Below are 20,561 nucleotides of genomic sequence, written 5' to 3'. Positions count from 1 at the left end.
TTTTTTATTATAAATAGTTTAATATTTTGTTTCAGTGTTTTTGTTAGTTTTTCTGTCTTTGTTGTTTGCTTGTCTTTTCGGCTCATGACTTCATCTGCTGTACCTGTAGTACCTGTGACGTCTTGCTGGTATGTTTTCTAGGTTTGTGTCTGGTGGTCTGTGGGTATGTTGCTGCAGTTGTGGAAGTTGCAGTCTGGTAGGACTGTAGTCGGTTTTTTCACTGATCCATGATTGGAGAAAGTAAGACTCACACAGACTCATACACTGGGCTGAGACTACTGCCAGTGACTGAGTCAGTGCACGTTGATCCATCCACAAGCACAGTGCTTGCAGTGTACACATTAGCCACTCACTCACAAGGAGATATTACACATACACATTCAGCCTGGCTGCTGTTGCTTCAGCTAGCGAAACCTCCAATCCAGCTTTTTCCTTGTATCCAACCTCCTCCCTCTGCTGCTGCTGTGAGAAAGTCCCCATCCACGGATCTATGATCTTCCCCAATTCCGTAGGCTCGGTAAGTTTTAAACACTTTTTCAACCTTTACTCTGATGCTGGTTTAGAATGAAGTTTTTGTAAGTTTATCACCCTCCCCAAGAGTAAAAGTTTGACGTTTATCTGTCCTCATTTCCACAACGCCAATTCCTTGCAACCCAAATAGTTTTAGGACACATGTTGCTTGTTGTTTATCAATGTCAAAAACTGTCCTGTATGCGAATAGTCTGTCGTCTGTCTTTTTCCCCAAAAATATTTTGTACCTAGTGTCTTTGGCAAGGTTTTCCTCCTTCTGCGTGCAGAGATTTTCAGATCATTTTAATGTATTAACCTAGATTTCAGGGAAAGTTGATGACTGTTTTGTCATTTAGCAACAAATGATGTCCCAGAAAGCTCAAGATTCCGTCTCGAGAAGTTAAGATTCCGTCTCGAGAAGTTAAGGTTCCGAGCAGTTTATTTTGACAGATGATAGCCTGTCCTTTGGTTTAATATGGCTCTAAGGGGAGGAAAAGATCCGATGTTTGTTAAATGACTCCTGGTTGTATCATCCAGATGGGATTATATATTATTTTCATGCATGTTTTTTTTTTTTTTTTAAAGTGAGGTCAGTGATCAGGATGAATGGTGATGTGTAAAACAGAGAGAGACTTAGTAAGCGACTCGTCACAGGTTGTATAGACAAGTCATTTGTAATCTATCCAAGCAGAATAGTTAATATCCATTAGTTTCTCAAATTACATCATTCATGAACTTTTATTGCAAAATTGACTTTTTTTTGCTATTTGTAAAACAGTGACCATTGGCTTAAAGAGACACTATACTGACATTTGTACTAATTTTACAATAAAATATACTTCTTATATAACAGTAAGACAAGAGTAACCTCATGTCAGAGAGAGAAAGATATAAGAGTGACAGTTTGGTAAATCCACTGTTTATCCTCTTTTCATGATAAACTGGATTTGCCCACTGGGGGCACGATTGGTCGGGGTCTATCAGGTGTATTTTATTTTACATTGGCTGGCTAAACAACATGGCAGCTCCTACTAGTGTTTGTAAAACAATTACCCCAGAAAAATAAGAATAAGATTCTGCCTGCTTCTATTTTATTCAACATTTAAAAAAATTAGTATCGTGAAATGACACATTTCTATGAAAAACAGTATAGATTACTTTAATTGGCAAAGGTATTTACCTCACGTAAAATGTCTGTCAGGTTAGTACATAAGAATAGAACATTTGTCTGATTTGTTGCTACTGTTAAAGTGGCAAGTTATTTTGTGGGAATTTCAGTGATGCCACCGAGGCGGGAGGCACAAGGTGCCTCATGGATCTCGCTACTTCCCAGGGAATCGATAGGCTGCATACTCATGAATTTTGGTCCAGCCCACAAATATGGCTGCCTGGGAATGCGAGTCTTGACGGGTAAACATTATTGCAGTTTGCAGTATGTGTGGAGTTAGGTTTGCTGAGGCTTGTAGTTCTCCACACAATTTGTGTTAGTTAGCAGGCAGCTCCTATAAAGTGTCTGTCATGTACTGTACACATCACACCTTTAGGAATAGTCTCACAAGAAGCCTATGAAAGAAGATTGGTCACTTAAAAGTTTTCTGCCAGAGAAGCAACACAGGAAGGTCATTTCCAGAGCTGGTTTATTAAGAAAACATGCGGATCAGTCGCTGGGGAGAAGAGTTCAGATTTCCCTTATAGTTTGTGCTTTGGTGCCTTCTATAACAAGAAGCTCACTGTAGGGGATGGAATACTTAACTTGTTGCAGATGCATTGCTTCATAAATTGTACACGTCCAGTGCTTTCCCTTCAGTCGTTTCACAAACGTGCAAATCACATTACGAGAGAAAAGTGTTTTTAAATTGTTTCTTTATTCCTTTCTCCTTGCAATACTACTTTCATTCTCTTTGTGTATTGAAACTGTATTGTTAGCTTTGGTTGTATTTTTTTTATCTTCCTTTAAATTTATACTTTAATTGTAATATAAGTGACTCTGTTGCTGCTCACTGTGCGCTATTATCTGAAAGAGTTAAAACTAAAAAACAATTGTGAGTGTGAAACTGTGTTTATGTGTAAGCTCGTTGTTTGTATAGTTTGTGTGGAATTTGTATAATTTGTGTGCACATGGAATTGTGCAGCGTGCAAGTGTATCCCTATTTTATAATAATATATATTTTTGATAAGTGACCTTTATAGGAAAGCTTGTGCATATATTGTCTTTGTTACTGTTAATATTAAACAATGAAGTATAGAACAATATTGGATCTATCAGGTCTGGCTTAATGGCTGACTTGTATCTCGCAAATGTCCTTAATAATTGCTTCTAGAAGCCCCACTTGTGTTTGATTTAACCCTCCAGTCAATTAGTAGTATATGAATAATTCATAAATTGCCATTATTTGTAAAAATATGGGACTCATTTTGAACAAACTACACAAAGTGGGATTTCATGTTTGCCATGCTGTATACAGAACCTTTTTCTTTATATTACCGTTTCCCGTGAGACTGTCTTTAACTTAATATTCCCAAGACAGAACCACATCTCCATTAATAAAGTTGCTCTGTAAGTTCAGTGCTTAAAGGAACTCTGTCTTTAAGATATTTAGAGCCAACAAAACCAATTACAGACACACTTGACCCTCCGGAAACTTTTGACCCCTGTTATAGCTCCCACTGTGTCTTAACATCTCAAATTTACAAAACTTGTAAATACAAACTACTCCATTGTATGTTAGAACCTTTTCCCTACTCCTGCACCATAATCTGAGTTTCCCAATATAATACTAATACACTCGAATACTGTATATAGACTTATTGCTAGGTTTATGCAAGCCTGACCTGCATTATACTGGCTTTATATATCTGACTTACTGAATGTTGTTTTTGTGCTGTGCTAGGTTATTAAAAATGAACAAACAAATCGGAATGTTTCAGCAGAAACCTTGTAAAACAAAATGTATAAAGTTCGAGCATAGAGTGTAAATGCTGAAAACTGTGTTTTAAAAATATACTCTTGAACCACAAATTGTAGATGAAATATAAACAAATGTAGCAAATTTACATGAAGTCATTTATTCAGTGCATTTTGGCAGGGTAATTGAAAGGCTTATAAGTGCCTATGAGCATTTATAAAAATCCTGGTACAGGTGAGGAACACGTTCCTGAACACGATGTGAGGGGAGATGGATGCTTGTGGTGTTTTTAAAAAGATAAAAAATAAGTTTCTAAATAACTTTTTTATCCCCAAGATGTTGGTTTTAACAGTCTTTTCTGCGTTAATTTTTTTTCTGCGGGAGATTTGCGAATTGATTCAGCGGTAACTGAATTATCATCACTATTTCGTATGCCTAAAAAACTACAATAAATACATTTTCATCTTGGTTCTTGAAAAATAGCAACTAGTTTTATGTATAGAAAAACCACTTGTGTTCTCAATACCAAACAGTATAGTGCAATTATGTAAGAACACTTGTGAGGAAATCATTTGAGCAATTAAACAGCTATTTCCATTATATATGTTAATATACAGATGTGGTAAATACATTTTCTTCGCTCCATAATTGTCAATGTAATCTGACTTGACATAGAATGTTGATTACTCAGAGCACCTTACGCAATTATACACATGACCTATTGTGCTGTGACTGTACTAGCTCAGGTAATGGATTCATCATCATCATCATCAGTTATTTATATAGCGCCACTAATTCCGCAGCGCTGTACAGAAAACTCACTCACATCAGTCCCTGCCCCATTGGAGCTTACTATCTAAATTCCCTAACATTCACACACAGACAGAGAGAGACTAGGGTCAATTTTGATAGCAGCCAATTAACCTACTAGTATGTTTTTGAAGTGTGGGAGGAAACCGGAGCACCCAGAGGAAACCCACGCAAACACAGGGAGAATATTTCAAACTTCACACAGATAAGACCACGGTCAGGAATCAAACTCATGACCCCAGTGCTGTGAGGCAGAAGTGCTAACCACTGAGCCACGGTGCTGCCCATTGAACATGGATTGGACATAGTGGAAAATAGGAGAGCCAGGACCGGAACAGGTTAAACTGGGATCGGTACCTGATTCCACTGCTCAGTTGTTGACATTGGTATAATGGCAAAGGTCAATGGTTTTAGAATAACTCCCGATACATGTATGAGGTTACCAAGTTCTAGTCGGATGTTAGTCTGTGGTTACCTCTCTAGTCTAATCTGACATGGAGAGATGCCAGGCCCCAACTAGAACCAGATTATTATTATTATTATTATTATTTATTTATAGGGCGCCACTAGGTATCCGTAGCGCCGTACAGGGACAGACAGAAATACAGTACAGGGTGAGACATCACGGAACAGTTAACAAAAAGCACAGTAACTCAGAAGCTCAAAGTACAGCTAGATGACAGGCGAGAGCCCCAGCGGGGTAGCTAGAGGGGTAGAAGGGCCTCACGGAAGAGACAAGGAGCTGGAGAGCAGAGTTAAGGTGGTGGAGAACAGGAGGAGAGGAGGCCCTGCTCGAAGGAGCGTACAATCTAAGGGGAGGGTAGGACGGACAGAGACGCAAGGGTAGGAGGAGGAGAGGGGGAGAGTGGAGGCAAAGACGGAGGGGAAGGGGGGAGAGGAGAGCGACGAGGAGGAAGGTAGGTGGGAGACAGGAAGGAGGGCAGTTAAGTGGGGGACTGGAAGGCTATAAGGAAGAGGTGGGTTTTTAAGGCCCGTTTGAAGCTGGACAAGTTGGGTGAAGTTCTGATGGAGCGGGGGAGCTGGTTCCAGTGGAGTGGGGCAGCACGGGAGAAGTCTTGGATGCGAGCGTGGGAGGAGGTGACCAGGGGGGAAGAGAGGCGACGGTCATTGGCCGAACGCAGAGGGCGGGATGGAGCATGGATGGAGATGAGGCTGGAGATGTAGGGGGCGGTGGAGTTGGAGAGGGCCTTGAAGGTAAGTGTAAGGAGCTTGAACACGATTCTGTAGGGGAAGGGGAGCCAGTGAAGGGATTGGTAGAGGGGGGAGACAGAGGAGGAGCGGCGAGAAAGGAAAATAAGCCGAGCGGCAGCATTGAGAACGGAGCGAAGGGGGGCGAGATGAGAGCGGGGGATGCCAGTAAGGAGGAGGTTGCAGTAGTCTAAATAACTTTTACTTGGGGATATAGGGATAATAACAGGGACAAGTTGGTGGGAAAGGTTACAAGTGATGGGTGGGAGTAATAATGTAAATACACAGGAGCAAAATTGAATGACGCAATAATACCTTAGTCAAGCTAACTATATAATAAATTAAAATTAATGATCAAAATCATTTATCAGCGCACAGGTGCCAAACAAGGCATCTGGCAAGGAGCAACTTTAATAAGCCCCCACTCCTTTCTTGTATCTAATTTCCCAAAAGGCAATCTCACTTTGCCCCTCTCCCCCCTAAGTCTGTGTAAATAAGGCCCATTTTCCCAGATCACGCTGCATGACATTTTTGCTTTACAAACAGCATCCTCAAAATTCTACACATTGCTTTAGAAAATCAAAACTGAGTCATAATTACCAGAGTTACTCTCTTTATACTCTTCGATATGTTCCTTCACTGTTATGTTTAATCTTTCTCATTCCTTTAGATTGTTCGCTAATTTGAGCAGGGCTCTCCTACCTTCTGTTTCCATCACTTTTAACTGCGCTCTCCAGCTACTCAGCTCACCTCCTCTCAGTCCCTCTGCCCCCTGTCTCCTCTCGCTTCTCTCCGCTCCCCTCAGTGACTCTCAACCTGTCATCCGTGCCCACCCTCTTGGGCCATAGTTACCTGCCTGTACTCACTTTTCCCCTCCCTCCCTCTCTTTCATGCTGTGCCTGAGCCCCCAGAGTTATAGTGCTTACTGTTACTTGTACTGTGCTGTTTCACCTTGTACTGTGCCATTGTTTGTCCTTGTACGGCGCTAAGGATACTTTGTGGCGCCCTATAAATAAAAATTAATAATAATAATAATAATAATTCGTCTTTTCGTTTGCCCCATTTTCAAAAGTCAAAACTTATTTTTCTATATTTATTTTATTTTGGTTTCTGGAGTTTTTATCTGGAATTCCAGCTATTGTGGCAGTAATGGTGTACAGGCAATGTGAGACATACCTAATGAAATGATTTGTCAGTACTGGGTATACCCATTACATTTGTGTAGGATTGTGTGCTTAGTGTGTTTATGACATCGAAGGATGGTGTTCTGCAGGGTTATTAAGGTATTAGATGGCAAATTATATTCTTACTTTTATGTACAGTACTTGCCATGTGTACAGCTCATGTATCATGTTGAAGGAGTTGTGTATTAGCCCTCCGCAGGTGTAGTTTAATAGCAATTTAATTCATTTACCATCATCATCATCATCATCATCATTATCATCAAGTTTTATTTATACAGTGCCAGCAAATTCCGTAGCGCTTTAGAATTGAAAGCAAACAGTAATAAAATAATACTGGGTAATACAGAGAGACAGAGAGGTAAGAGGACCCTGCTCGCAAGCTTACAATCTATGGGTGTTTAGAATGTACCTTGAGTTTAGAATGCAATGTAAACTTGAGTTTAGTGTAGGTTGACACACGTTCTCCTGTGATGGATGCAGCTCCCGGTCCGTCTGAAAAAGGACACCCACTAAATCTAGTATATGCACAATTTTAATATTTTTGCACTTTGAGAGATTTGTTTTCTTGGGTATAAACTCTCAGCCCAAGCGTCTGGACTGATCACCTACACCTATGAATACCATGATCTGACCCAACATCTCTGCTTCACAAGAACCGGCCAGGAACTGGGTCTTGCTTAGAATGTAGAATGCAGGGTCCCCATCATCCTTGTAGTAAATGGGGCAGAGGGAGTGGTAGGAAATGTAAATTACCAGCCACTAGTTCAGCCTAATCGGATGTTATTTGTATAGAGAATGTTTGCTCTCCGATAACGAGTTGTGAAAGTCTAGTTTCTTCAAATGGGTCCCAATCTGAGTGATATTTATTTCACGGTTGGACCCTTGCAGCATTGTAGCAACCTACTGGCTGATACAAGTTTTGCCCCAGTGTTAGGCATGGTTCCACTCATGGCAGTATACTTATTATGTCCTAAATACAGTACTTAACTGTTCTCCTGACCTCAGAATAAGTTAAAACGGAAGCACAGACAATAAAGAAGACTACGCTACTATTCGGTGAGCTGCTATTCTGTGAGCTCCTGCACGCGGGCGTTCATTTTTTGTGTTTAGGGATTGTCCCTTCAAGGTTGGAAATGCGTTTCGGCACTTGTCTGATAAGTACATGGACAAGTATTAGGTAGTACGGGTGTTTTTACACGTATTTCAATTGCTTTGCACTGCGTTACGTCTCCTGGCATGGAGCAAGTCCTGTTCACAGACGCTCAACGCACAATTACCTTTCCATTAAAGTCAATGACTTAGAAACGCTCTTTGGGTTTAAAGATTGTGGGCCTGGTTTATATTTGAACGTAAGTCCGTTTGCATGGTGTGGAAAGCTCTGTGCATCCACCAGGAACTTACACCAGTGACCGCTATTGAATGCAATTCATGTCTGAGCTTGAAGGGCGGAACAGGGGTGGGTTGGGCGTATGGACATAGGCAATGTATAATGAGAGTGTGCCTAGGGTGTGCCAACGGTGAGCCTGCGCATATGCGACCGATTTAACGTGGTGACGTCGAAGCATACATCAAAATAGCCCCGCCCCCACTATAAAATTCCAACATTTACGGCATTGAATAGTGGGGGGTGTCGCTCAATGACACGATTGAGCCCCGCCCCCACCATTCAATGCCGTGAATTTTGGCGAATCCGAGAGGTTTGCACACTCTTCCGGGAGTCCTGGAGGACTCCCCAAAATTTGGGAGCCTCCCATGAATCTCGGACAAGTAGGCAAGTATGGTTCAGACACATGATGCCCATTAAAATGTCAGTGGTTCAATAGCCCTGGAACTGGTCCTATTGTTGTGACGGGGTCACATATTGCACCTCCCCCCTCCACCCCCAACCTTTAGTTGACATTTTCCCTGTATAAATCCCATTAAATAAAAATACAAAAGAACATACATAAAAAAATCAATTCATGTCACCTGTTAATAATATAGGGCCTGATTCGATAAGGAAAGGATAGCAAAAAAAATGAGTAATTTTGCACCATGGCAAAGCCATGTTACAATGTAAGGGGTGCAAATTAGTTTATTATTTTGCACATAAGGAAAATACTGGCAGTTTTTTCAAGAAACACACAAATACTTGATAGCTTTAATACAGCACGTAACAGCATTTACGTTTCTTAATGAATCAAGCCTTCAGTGTTATTCTTAAATGAGGCCCATATTAGACAATGGGCAACACTGTTTTCCTCTGTGCACTATAAGGCAGCACTATGGTTAGCATTGCTGTCATGGGTTCAGTTCCTACTAGGACCCTATCTGTGTAGTGTCTCTATCTTCTCCCCATGTGTGTGTGGGTTTCCTTCAACAATCAAACGATACACTAGTAGGTTAATTGGACATGGCCAAAATAACCCTGAATATGGATTGTAAGCTCAATAGTGACAGGGACTGGTGTGAAAGATTATATATTCTCTGTAAAGTGTTTCCTAATATGTTGCTGCTATATAAATAACTGTTACGAATGTTCTACAAAGACAGAGAAGTATTAGAACACGAGGACATGTACTGACGCTGGGGGGAAGAGAAGTATAAGAACACGAGGACATGTACTGACACTGGAGGGAAGAGAAGTATTAGAACATGAGGACATGTACTGACACTGGGGGGGAAGAGAAGTATTAGAACACGAGGACATGTACTGACACTGGGGGGAAGAGAAGTATTAGAACATGAGGACATGTACTGACACTGGGGGGGAAGAGAAGTATTAGAACATGAGGACATGTACTGACACTGGGGGGGAAGAGAAGTATTAGAACATGAGGACATGTACTGACACTGGGGGGGAAGAGAAGTATTAGAACACGAGCACATGTACTGACGCTGGGGGGAAGAGAAGTATTAGAACACGAGGACATGTACTGACACTGGAGGGAAGAGAAGTATTAGAACATGAGGACATGTACTGACACTGGGGGGGAAGAGAAGTATTAGAACACGAGGACATGTACTGACACTGGGGGGAAGAGAAGTATTAGAACATGAGGACATGCACTGACACTGGGGGGAACAGAAGTATTAGAACACGAGGACATGTACTGACACTGGGGGGAAGAGAAGTATTAGAACACGAGGACATGTACTGACACTGGGGGGAAGAGAAGTATTAGAACACGAGGACATGTACTGACACTGGGGGAAGAGAAGTATTAGAACACGAGGACATGTACTGACACTGGGGGGAAGAGAAGTATTAGAACACGAGGACATGTACTGACACTGGGGGGAAGAGAAGTATTAGAACACGAGGACATGCACTGACACTGGGGGGAAGAGAAGTATTAGAACACGAGGACATGTACTGACACTGGGGGGGAAGAGAAGTATTAGAACACGGGGACATGTACTGACACTGGAGGGGAAGAGAAGTATTAGAACACGAGGACATGTACTGACACTGGGGGGGAAGAGAAGTATTAGAACACAAGGACATGTACTGACACTGGGGGGAAGAGAAGTATTAGAACACGAGGACATGCACTGACACTGGGGGGAAGAGAAGTATTAGAACACGAGGACATGTACTGACACTGGGGGGGAAGAGAAGTATTAGAACACGGGGACATGTACTGACACTGGAGGGGAAGAGAAGTATTAGAACACGAGGACATGTACTGACACTGGGGGGGAAGAGAAGTATTAGAACACAAGGACATGTACTGACACTGGGGGGAAGAGAAGTATTAGAACATGAGGACATGTACTGACACTGGGGGGAAGAGAAGTATTAGAACATGAGGACATGTACTGACACTGGAGGGGAAGAGAAGTATTAGAACACGAGGACATGTACTGACACTGGGGGGGAAGAGAAGTATTAGAACACAAGGACATGTACTGACACTGCAGGGAAGAGAAGTATTAGAACACGAGGACATGCACTGACACTGGGGGGAAGAGAAGTATTAGAACACGAGGACATGTACTGACACTGGAGGGGAAGAGAAGTATAAGAACACGAGGACATGTACTGACGCTGGGGGGAAGAGAAGTATTAGAACACGAGGACATGTACTGACACTGGGGGGAAGAAAAGTATTAGAACACGAGGACATGCACTGACACTTGGGGGAAGAGTAGTATTAGAACACGAGGACATGTACTGACGCTGGGGGGAAGAGAAGTATAAGAACACGAGGACATGTACTGACACTGGGGGGAAGAGAAGTATTAGAACTCGAGCACATGCACTGACGCTGGGGGGAAGAGTAGTATTAGAACACGAGGACATGTACTGACGCTGGGGGGAAGAGAAGTATAAGAACACGAGGACATGTACTGACACTGGGGGGAAGAGAAGTATTAGAACACGAGCACATGTACTGACGCTGGGGGGAAGAGAAGTATTAGAACACGAGGACATGTACTGACACTGGAGGGAAGAGAAGTATTAGAACATGAGGACATGCACTGACACTGGGGGGAAGAGAAGTATTAGAACACGAGGACATGTACTGACACTGGGGGGAAGAGAAGTATTAGAACACGAGGACATGTACTGACACTGGGGGGGAAGAGAAGTATTAGAACACGAGGACATGTACTGACACTGGGGGGAAGAGAAGTATTAGAACATGAGGACATGCACTGACACTGGGGGGAACAGAAGTATTAGAACACGAGGACATGCACTGACACTGGGGGGAAGAGAAGTATTAGAACACGAGGACATGTACTGACACTGGGGGGGAAGAGAAGTATTAGAACACGAGGACATGTACTGACACTGGGGGGAAGAGAAGTATTAGAACACGAGGACATGTACTGACACTGGGGGGAAGAGAAGTATTAGAACACGAGGACATGTACTGACACTGGGGGGAAGAGAAGTATTAGAACACGAGGACATGTACTGACACTGGGGGGAAGAGAAGTATTAGAACACGAGGACATGCACTGACACTGGGGGGAAGAGAAGTATTAGAACACGAGGACATGTACTGACGCTGGGGGGAAGAGAAGTATTAGAACACGAGGACATGTACTGACACTGGAGAGGAAGAGAAGTATTAGAACACGAGGACATGTACTGACACTGGGGGGAAGAGAAGTATTAGAACACGAGGACATGTACTGACACTGGGGGGAAGAGAAGTATTAGAACACGAGGACATGCACTGACACTGGGGGGAAGAGAAGTATTAGAACACGAGGACATGTACTGACGCTGGGGGGAAGAGAAGTATTAGAACACGAGGACATGTACTGACACTGGGGGGAAGAGAAGTATTAGAACACGAGGACATGTACTGACACTGGGGGGAAGAGAAGTATTAGAACACGAGGACATGCACTGACACTGGGGGGAAGAGAAGTATTAGAACACGAGGACATGTACTGACGCTGGGGGGAAGAGAAGTATTAGAACACGAGGGCATGTACTGACACTGGGGGGAAGAGAAGTATTAGAACACGAGGACATGTACTGACACTGGGGGGAAGAGAAGTATTAGAACACGAGGACATGCACTGACACTGGGGGGAAGAGAAGTATTAGAACACGAGGACATGTACTGACACTGGGGGGAAGAGAAGTATTAGAACACGAGGACATGCACTGACACTGGGGGGAAGAGAAGTATTAGAACACGAGGACATGTACTGACACTGGGGGGAAGAGAAGTATTAGAACACGAGGACATATACTGACACTGGGGGGAAGAGAAGTATTAGAACATGAGGACATGCATTGACACTGGAGGAAGTAGGTTCAGAGGAAATCTGAGTGAAAACTACATCACAGAAAAGGTAGTGGATAAGTGGAATAGCCTCCCATCAGAGGTGGTAGAGGCTAATACAGTAGAGCAATTTAACATGCTTGGGATAGACATAAGGATATCCTTACATGGAACTAAGTATCAAATAGGGTTTGAGGGCAGGTGGGCCAAGCGGTTCTTATCTGCCGTCAAATTCTATGTAAAGTGTGACTAGAGGAACATGGCTTCCAAATGCCTTTTTGACACCACCCTTCATGATGGTTGTAGTAAGAGCAGCTCTGGCTCCATTTTGTTTCTTTAGACCCTAACATACAGCTATCGTTAAAAGAGTTGTCCCTTGCTTAAATGACCACCCCCAACCTCCCCCAAGGAACCTGCCGTTACCTGTATCTGGGAGTTAGCTGACTTGTCCTCGTTTATTCTGTACTCTATAGCGCTCCAATAGAACCTTATTACAATAGATGGAGTGAGACACCCAGGGGTTAGATTTGATTAATAAGGGGTTGTCCAAAGTGGACAACTGCTTTGCTAATAAATTCTTGACTGAAGTAGTTCCAATTTAACGTCCTAAAGATGTTCACCTCACAAATACTGGCACAGGCAAATTTAACATCACAACCCTTGGCAGATACAAGTATGACTTAACATGGATTTACTGTTTGATATGATGATAGATGGCCTCATTGTTATTGGTCATCCACCTGTGTACAAGAAGATAATTTCAGTGCAGGGTAATATACCTGATATATGAGAATCAGAAATACATGTATCACTCATTCAACGCTGTCATTACAGATATTGTAATAACACCCAACTGAAGACTGTCAGCAGAGGAATCTAAGTAAGAAGACCAATCACAAGCCACAATCAAGAGACTGCGGCTTGTGATTGGTTCTCCCGCCTCAACCACCTTTTAAAGACGGCCCGCTTAATTGGTTTGCTGGTTTTGTATCTTGCCTATAGCTCCGGGGAACAGGAGTAAAATATTTTCCTAGGTGGTAGTGCGGCTTTAAAATAATTTTTTATCTTATTTATTTCAAAAGTGTTTTTTTTCCCCTGTCATTTTTGGAATGTCTTCTTAAACATCCTGACCCTGAGGCTCCAACAACAACTGCTAAAGCCATGAGTTTGGGTTCCTGAAAAAAAAAGTAATTTGCCTGTGACTGTTTTTAATGAAAAAAAAAGGAAAAAGAAAAAGTTATTTTAAGTGACTCGGTTGCTCTGTGGTCGCTGCAAGTCCCTTTGCAACCACATCGGATTACTCACTTCTATTTTCCACACAACATGGCAGGGTCTGGGCTCATTATGGCTGGTTTTCATTCGAACAGTTTGCTTCTAACCCAGAAGAGAGATTTGAGGTTGCAGAGGTGAAAACACACGGAGAAGCACATTAAAAGCACATTGTGTGTAAAGCTTCATACATCTGGTGACCTGTTCATACAAAGTGTGCCAAGTTTATTTACAGCCACGGAGTTTCTATCCAATAAGCTGACTCCTTTTCCTTTCTTCTTCTTAAGCTCCCATTAGACCGGGACAACTGACTCTGTCACTATGGAAATTAATGTGTTAGAAAGAACTACAATTCCAGACCTGTGGCTGGTAGAGGATGCTGGGAATTGTAGTTCCGCAACAGCAGGAGGTTTTCTAAATGTATAACTTTATTTTAAAGTCTGCAGTCTGCTCCTTTCAGTTATTTCTTTATATCACCAGGCAGAATTGTTGTTGTGTCGTTGCCGTGGGAAACAAGAGAGCTGTGGTATCCAGAGAGTAGTTGTGTTGTATCCAACGGCAATGATACAATGCACCTCTGCCTGATGCTTTAAAGATATCACTTGAAAATCACAAAAGAGAATCTGAAAGGTAACGTGGGCAGCACGGTGGCTTAGTGGTTAGCACTTCTGTCTCACAGCTCTGGGGTCATGAGTTCGATTCCCGGCCTTATCTGTGTGGAGTTTGTATGTTCTCCCCGTGTTTGCCTGGGTTTCCTCTGGGTGCTCCAGTTTCCTCCCATACACCAAAAACATACTGGTAGGTTAATTGGCTGCTATCAAGATTGACCCTAGTCTCTCTCTCTCTCTCTCTCTCTCTCTCTCTCTGTCTGTGTGTGTATATTTGGGAATTTAGACTGTAAGCTCCAATAGGACAGGGGCTGATGTGAGTTCTCTGTACAGCGCTGCGGATTTAGTGGCGCTATATAAATAACTGATGATGATGATTTAGTAAAAGTTACAGGAATGCCTTCATAAACCAATAAATGCAATTTGTCTGAAGGTGGAGAACCCTTTTAAGCATAGTAGGCAACATTTTAAAATAATTTCCAGGGAAGCTGCCCAAAGCACATTGTCATCAGTACTGTTTAGATGGACCTTGGTGTGCTACAATTCTCATTGTGATACATTTATTGGACTTTGGGACATATTTATGAATGAGAATTATCACAAGAATAAGGGATGATATTTTGCGGCCATTTATTAAGAAATCATGCTGGGACAGCGCATCCAATATAAGGCTGTCCCGGGGATGATTTTTCTAAACTATGAAACACATGCTCTCTCCAAAGGACAGAATGAATACCCACCGAGCACAAGCTCCAAAAAGCTAGGCTAGTTGGTAAATGTAGTTTTTCAAAAAGGGGCCAGCCGAAATTGTAAGCTGATATCCTGGAACGATTCTTCTGAAACCATAACCCTTCCAGCGGGCCTAATATTGAAGAGGCCTTGATGAAGATGAGAGGCCATGATTTCTCAGACTTCACATGTCTGTGCACCAGAGCAGTTGATGGCTTTAAGTCTTTCACGGGAAAAATATTTTATCTTTTTATCTTGTTTTAGAAGAGAGGCATGAAAGAAATATGGAATTCTCAATGGGGAGGAAGGTTGGAATCATACAGTGATTGGGCAAATGGTTTGAACAACCTTACAAGATCCAATAAATGGGACCCAATTTGTGCAAGAAGTATTGAAAGTTTCCTTGGTATAAAGCCACACACTACTCCAAATATTATTTTAATGGGCCATGGGTTGAGCATCCAACCCCCCACCCCCCACAGAAAGGATGCTGCTTTTTAAAAATGTTTGTACCTCTTTTCAGATGTTAGTAAAATGAAATGTGGCACATGTTGCTTTTGGTTGATCTTGCTAAAAGAAAATAAGACTTTGGATGCCAGATTTAAACACATGTGAATGATAAATTACCATTAGATGAATAAGGAATATTATTATATGCAAACTCGCCCTAAAGCAGGAAATTTGTCCACACAAACTGGTGTTCAGGTGCGGACCACCTAATATGAGTTAAGGGCTTGTTTGGAATGGGCAAAGTAATCAGTGAAGAGGGCATCCTTAAAGACTTGGATCTGCCGCAAATGACACAAGAATATAGAAAGGTCTTTAACATCTGTTTGAACAGTAGACCACCAAACCGATCAGCTAAGAACTGATTGGTCTTCTTAATACCTGTATATCCTGCCAGTTTTGAATCCAGGGCCTTGAACATGACTGCTTGTCGTACATTGATGGAAACAGATATATGAGAGGAACTTTGGTTGGAACATTATGAAGAATTAGCAACACGGTTTGTAGAAAGGTCTGGGCTTAAAACAGTCTGGAGTTGTTTTATAGTAATTAGCTTCATAGGTTCAAGAGAATCATAGAGTTCTTGTGAAATGTTATGACACAAGGCATCAGCTTTAAATTCTTGGTATCGGGAAGATGTAATAATAAAATTAAGGAACAAACCAGTAAATAAAGAGTCAATCTGGCTTGATGCTGATTCAGTGTTTTTGCTTTTTCGATTAATTCTAGGTTCTTATGACCCATAGCTGAAAAATAATTGAATGCCCCCTTCGGTCAATGTCTCCATTCATCAAAAATCCATTTTCTGAATAGTTCCGTACTTCCTGCGCCTGATTCATTAAGGAAAGTAAGGCAATAAAAATTGAGTGAGTTTTCTCCTGGACAAAACCATGTTACAATACAAGGGGGTCCGAATTAGTTTATTACTTTGCACATAAGTTAAATAATGGCTGTTTTTTTCATGTAGCACACATATACTTGATAGCTTTATTTGTACACTGAAATGTAAAGTTTATCTGGGACATGCCCTACCCCAACTATAAATCTATCCACACATTTTAAATTTACCTCCCCCTCCAATGCAACATGGTTTTGCCCAGGTGCAAAGTTACTTATTTCCTTTACTTTGCTTTCCATAATGAATCATGCCCCCTATGTCATAATTGGATTCAGGGAGCTGAGGGGGGGGGGGGGGGGGGTTATGTTTAGAAGAGATAAGCACAGGGATGTAGTGAATTCTCCTGTAATGTTTGGAAGGCCTGGACTGCTTCTGGAGATCATTCTTGAGGATTTGCTCCCTTCCAAGAAAGGGCTGAGATGACAACTACTATGGAATGTATGTTTCTTAAATAAATTGACAATAGTAGTTGGTGAAACCGCAAACTATTAGATTAGACTCAACCAGCTAATCTTCAAGCAATTTAGAGATATTCTATATCTATATCCACCACCACGTACAAGGCTCTCTCCCACTGTACTGCCCCCTACATCTCTAACCTCCTCTACATTCACACTCCGTCCCGCTCCCTGCGCTCGGCCAATGATCGCCGCCTCTCCTCCACTCTTATCACCTCTTCCCACTCCCGAATCCAAGACTTTTCCCGTGCAGCCCCCCTTCACTGGAATGACCTCCCTTGTTCCATCCGTCTCTCTCCTACTTTGTGCTCCTTCAAACGTGCACTGAAAACTCACCTCTTCCGCAAAGCCTACCAACTATCTACTTAACCACCTCACCTCCTCCACTCGCTCTCCCTTCTCTCTTCTGGCTCCCCCGGTGCCTGTTCTGTTTACTATCCTTTAGGATGTAAGCTCACATGAGCAGGGCCCTCTTCCCTCCTGTCTCCTCACCTGTTCTTCTGCTCCGTGCTTATTGCATCAGCCTGCCTGGAGTTTCTGAAGTATTGTTATTTTTGTTTATTGTTCTGTACTGTTTCACCCTGTAAAGTCTACTGTTTGTACTGTGTACTGCGCTGCGGAAATCTTGTGGCGCCTAACAAATAAATTATAATAATAATAATATCTTAGAAAGATCAATGAAAAACCCCTCTCTTAAAATAATATGACCATGGAAAAGGATTTTGTCTCGACAATGTATATCTATATTTTGGCAAGTAGAGAGTTCTCTTTCAGTTGTCAGTCCTCAGTATTAGAAAAGTCAAAAATTAAAAAGCCAAATACGGAAAATACAACAGGTCTGTCTAAATATTCTCTGAATATATAATAGACAAAGCCTCGGAGGACAACTGGAACATTGCACAAACCATACGGCATCACCAGATATTCGCAATGTCCATTGGATGTCTTGAACCTTGCTTTCTATTCATCTCCTTCCTGGATATGTATTAAATTATCAACCCCTCTGAGGTCTAACACGTGATTAAAAAAAAAATCAGAAATGAATGGTAAGGGATATAACATAAGAAAGTATCTCTTTAGAAAATAGCTGACTTTTTAATGATTCACAAATGTGCATTGAGTTTTATCACCACCCATTCTCCTGTTCAATGAAACATCTAAAATAAATACTAGGAAGTTCTGTTACAGAGATTTGCATTCTCTAATTTCTATTGAGGAGAATTTACCTGATTGCCTTGGTGAGGATCCCCAGGTTACATAGACATAGTCCTTCCAGGACCACAGTTTTCTGTAGTGATAGTTTTGAAAATACTTCTTGTATAGGTTCCTTTAAGCCTGTAGAATGTGATAAGCTGGACAAAACTAATGGAAAAGGAGTGGAGGGTATAGATGGGGGTCTCTTTTGGCAGCTCTTCCTGATGTGGCTATCAATTTTAATAGCTAAAATCATGCAGGCATCTAGTGTCTCAGGAACAGGAAAATTTAACAAGGTGTCCTTAATGTATTCTTACAAGCCAGAGAGAAATTTCAAGGCATCATTTTTTCATTCAGTATTTACTTACCACCGACAGTATTCTCAGCAGCATTCCTTGGCTGATCGCTAACCTTGTTTAAGGTTTCACAGGACCTTCCCAGCAGAAGTGTAGGGATCCAGATCATCGTAAAGTATCCCTAGAGCTTAAAGAAGGCCTTAACTGTGAGCACAGAACAAAAGTCCAGGTCTGCAGGTGATCACATCGTAAGGTTTTACTAATGGTGTCTCTTGGTGCCTCTTGAAGGACTTGCAATCTTCAGAGAATCATTTGGTAAAATTAAGTTTTGGTTAAGGTCAAATTTGAGAAGGTGGATTTAGAAGAACCTGACTAGCTCTGGCTCCTAGATTAACCACCCGAATGAAAAGTTCCTGAACCATCTAGGTCAGAATTCCAAGCTGTGCCCCAAGAATGTACGTTGGTCCATGCTGTTAAATTTCTTGGCCCGTGAAGTGGTCATGTTCACTGCCTGTCATTTAACACCAATACCAACCTACCATGTTCTTCTCTAGCACCCATGTTCCTGCATCAAAGCATATTGTGCTTAATGCTATTCAGTTCTGCAGAGAACTTATGCAAGGGGCCCCGTGTAGCAGACCAAAGAAACAACAAGAATAAAACAAGATCCAAATTCAGACACACAGAAGTCAAGGTCAGGTTCAGCCTCAATTAGGCAGACACAGCACCAAATCGGTGTCCAGGAGAATAATCCAAAGCCATGGTCATGCCGACAGATAACAGGTGATAACAGGAATTAGGCAGGGTCCAAATAACAGAAAACCAAAAATACTAATACCAAAAAACAGCAAGTAACAAGAACAAGAACATAATACAAATATAAAGTTTGCCCCGGACTTCTTAAGTGCATAACCCATGTCACAGTATGTCAAGATTGACCACGCTCGCAGCGGGCTATGCGGCAGCACAGCCACAGGGTCCAGATTCCGGTGAGCGGTTGGCTGTATTTGCGTTGGATGGTCTGATACTCTTCTCATCGTGGTCTTGAAGTGTATTGAACCTAATAAAAGATTTTCTTTGTCCAGGCTGTAAGAGGTCGATCGGAAACAAAGTCACATTTGTAACAAAGAAACAGAACAAAACTTCTCGGCCATTTGGATAAATTGGATTGGCGAATAGAGTCTAGGCGAGGAGGAGTTCCTAAAATCTGAGGCTGGATGTTGAACCACTGGATACTTTTTTTTGTCTTTCCAAAACTGTTCCAAATAATATTGCTTATCTCTAGAATTAATGTGTTAGTGGCTTCCACCTCAATTTGGAATGGCCTCTCCACCATCTACGCCTCTTTACCACCTAGGCCTCTAAACTACCAAGGTCTGGTCCTTCCTGGAACTCTTCACCTCCCAAAACCTTAACCTTGCCCCAACACCCTCTGAACCACCTGCCACCACACCATCATAGACCTTACACCTAGTGCTTCAATGCTCCCTCTATATCTACTTCACTGATTGCTTTCCAAGTCCCCCCACACTGCCTTATCACCAGGTCCATACCCAAAACTAAGCTGTCCTACTGTCTCTCTTCACCCCCCTCTAGAATGTAAGATGTCATGGGAAGGGTCCTCTACTTATGTCCCATGGTAGTCTACTTTCCATCTACTTCGTATGTCCCTTGTCATGTCTGATTCTGACTTTTTTATGTATGCCACGAGATTTGTTCTGTCAGTTTCATCCATACAGTTATGTGTTGTATGCCTTTTGTCATGTATGATGCTGAATGTTATTATTTTGCTCAGTTGTTGCCAGTTACTATGTTTATTATGTTTGTCATATTTGTCCAGCGCTACGGAATCAGCAACACCATATAAGTAAATAATGAGGATGATGGTGATAATTTACCTGTGAACCAATGTTGCCACATTCTGGGCTCGTTCAAAGAGACATATTCTGAGGCCTTTTTATAGTTCTTCAAGCAACTAGGTCTTATTTATTAACATTACATTTAGGAGGAAATTTTTCACTTTTATGTATTATTTATTTCATTTAAGTAAACATCTTTACATTTTAGATTGTACACCATTGTCCATTGTTCCATTTACAACTTAAAGACTCACTAAAGGCCAATTTAATTTTTTGTGGTATATCCTACAGTCCCAAAAGATTTCTTACCTGGATCTGACGTTGATGCAGTCTGCCAGGCCTTGCATCATCATCATCATCATTTATTTATATAGCGCCAACATATTCCATAG

General features: G+C 41.9%; 1 protein-coding gene across 1 annotated transcript in view; it reads left to right on the top strand.

The window, feature by feature from the left end:
• The first annotated feature begins 307 nt into the window (after positions 1 to 307).
• Positions 308 to 20,561, top strand: part of ERG (ETS transcription factor ERG) — a 214,650-nt gene continuing 194,396 nt past the window's right edge. The window contains exon 1 of the mRNA XM_075197249.1: positions 308 to 517. The gene's annotated coding sequence lies outside the window, so the exon portion shown is untranslated. The remainder of the gene's footprint in view (positions 518 to 20,561) is intronic.

The sequence above is a fragment of the Mixophyes fleayi genome, chromosome 2 (assembly GCF_038048845.1).
Source record: "Mixophyes fleayi isolate aMixFle1 chromosome 2, aMixFle1.hap1, whole genome shotgun sequence".
Classification (NCBI taxonomy): Eukaryota; Metazoa; Chordata; class Amphibia; order Anura; family Limnodynastidae; genus Mixophyes; species Mixophyes fleayi.
This window is presented reverse-complemented; position numbering and strand designations above follow the sequence as displayed.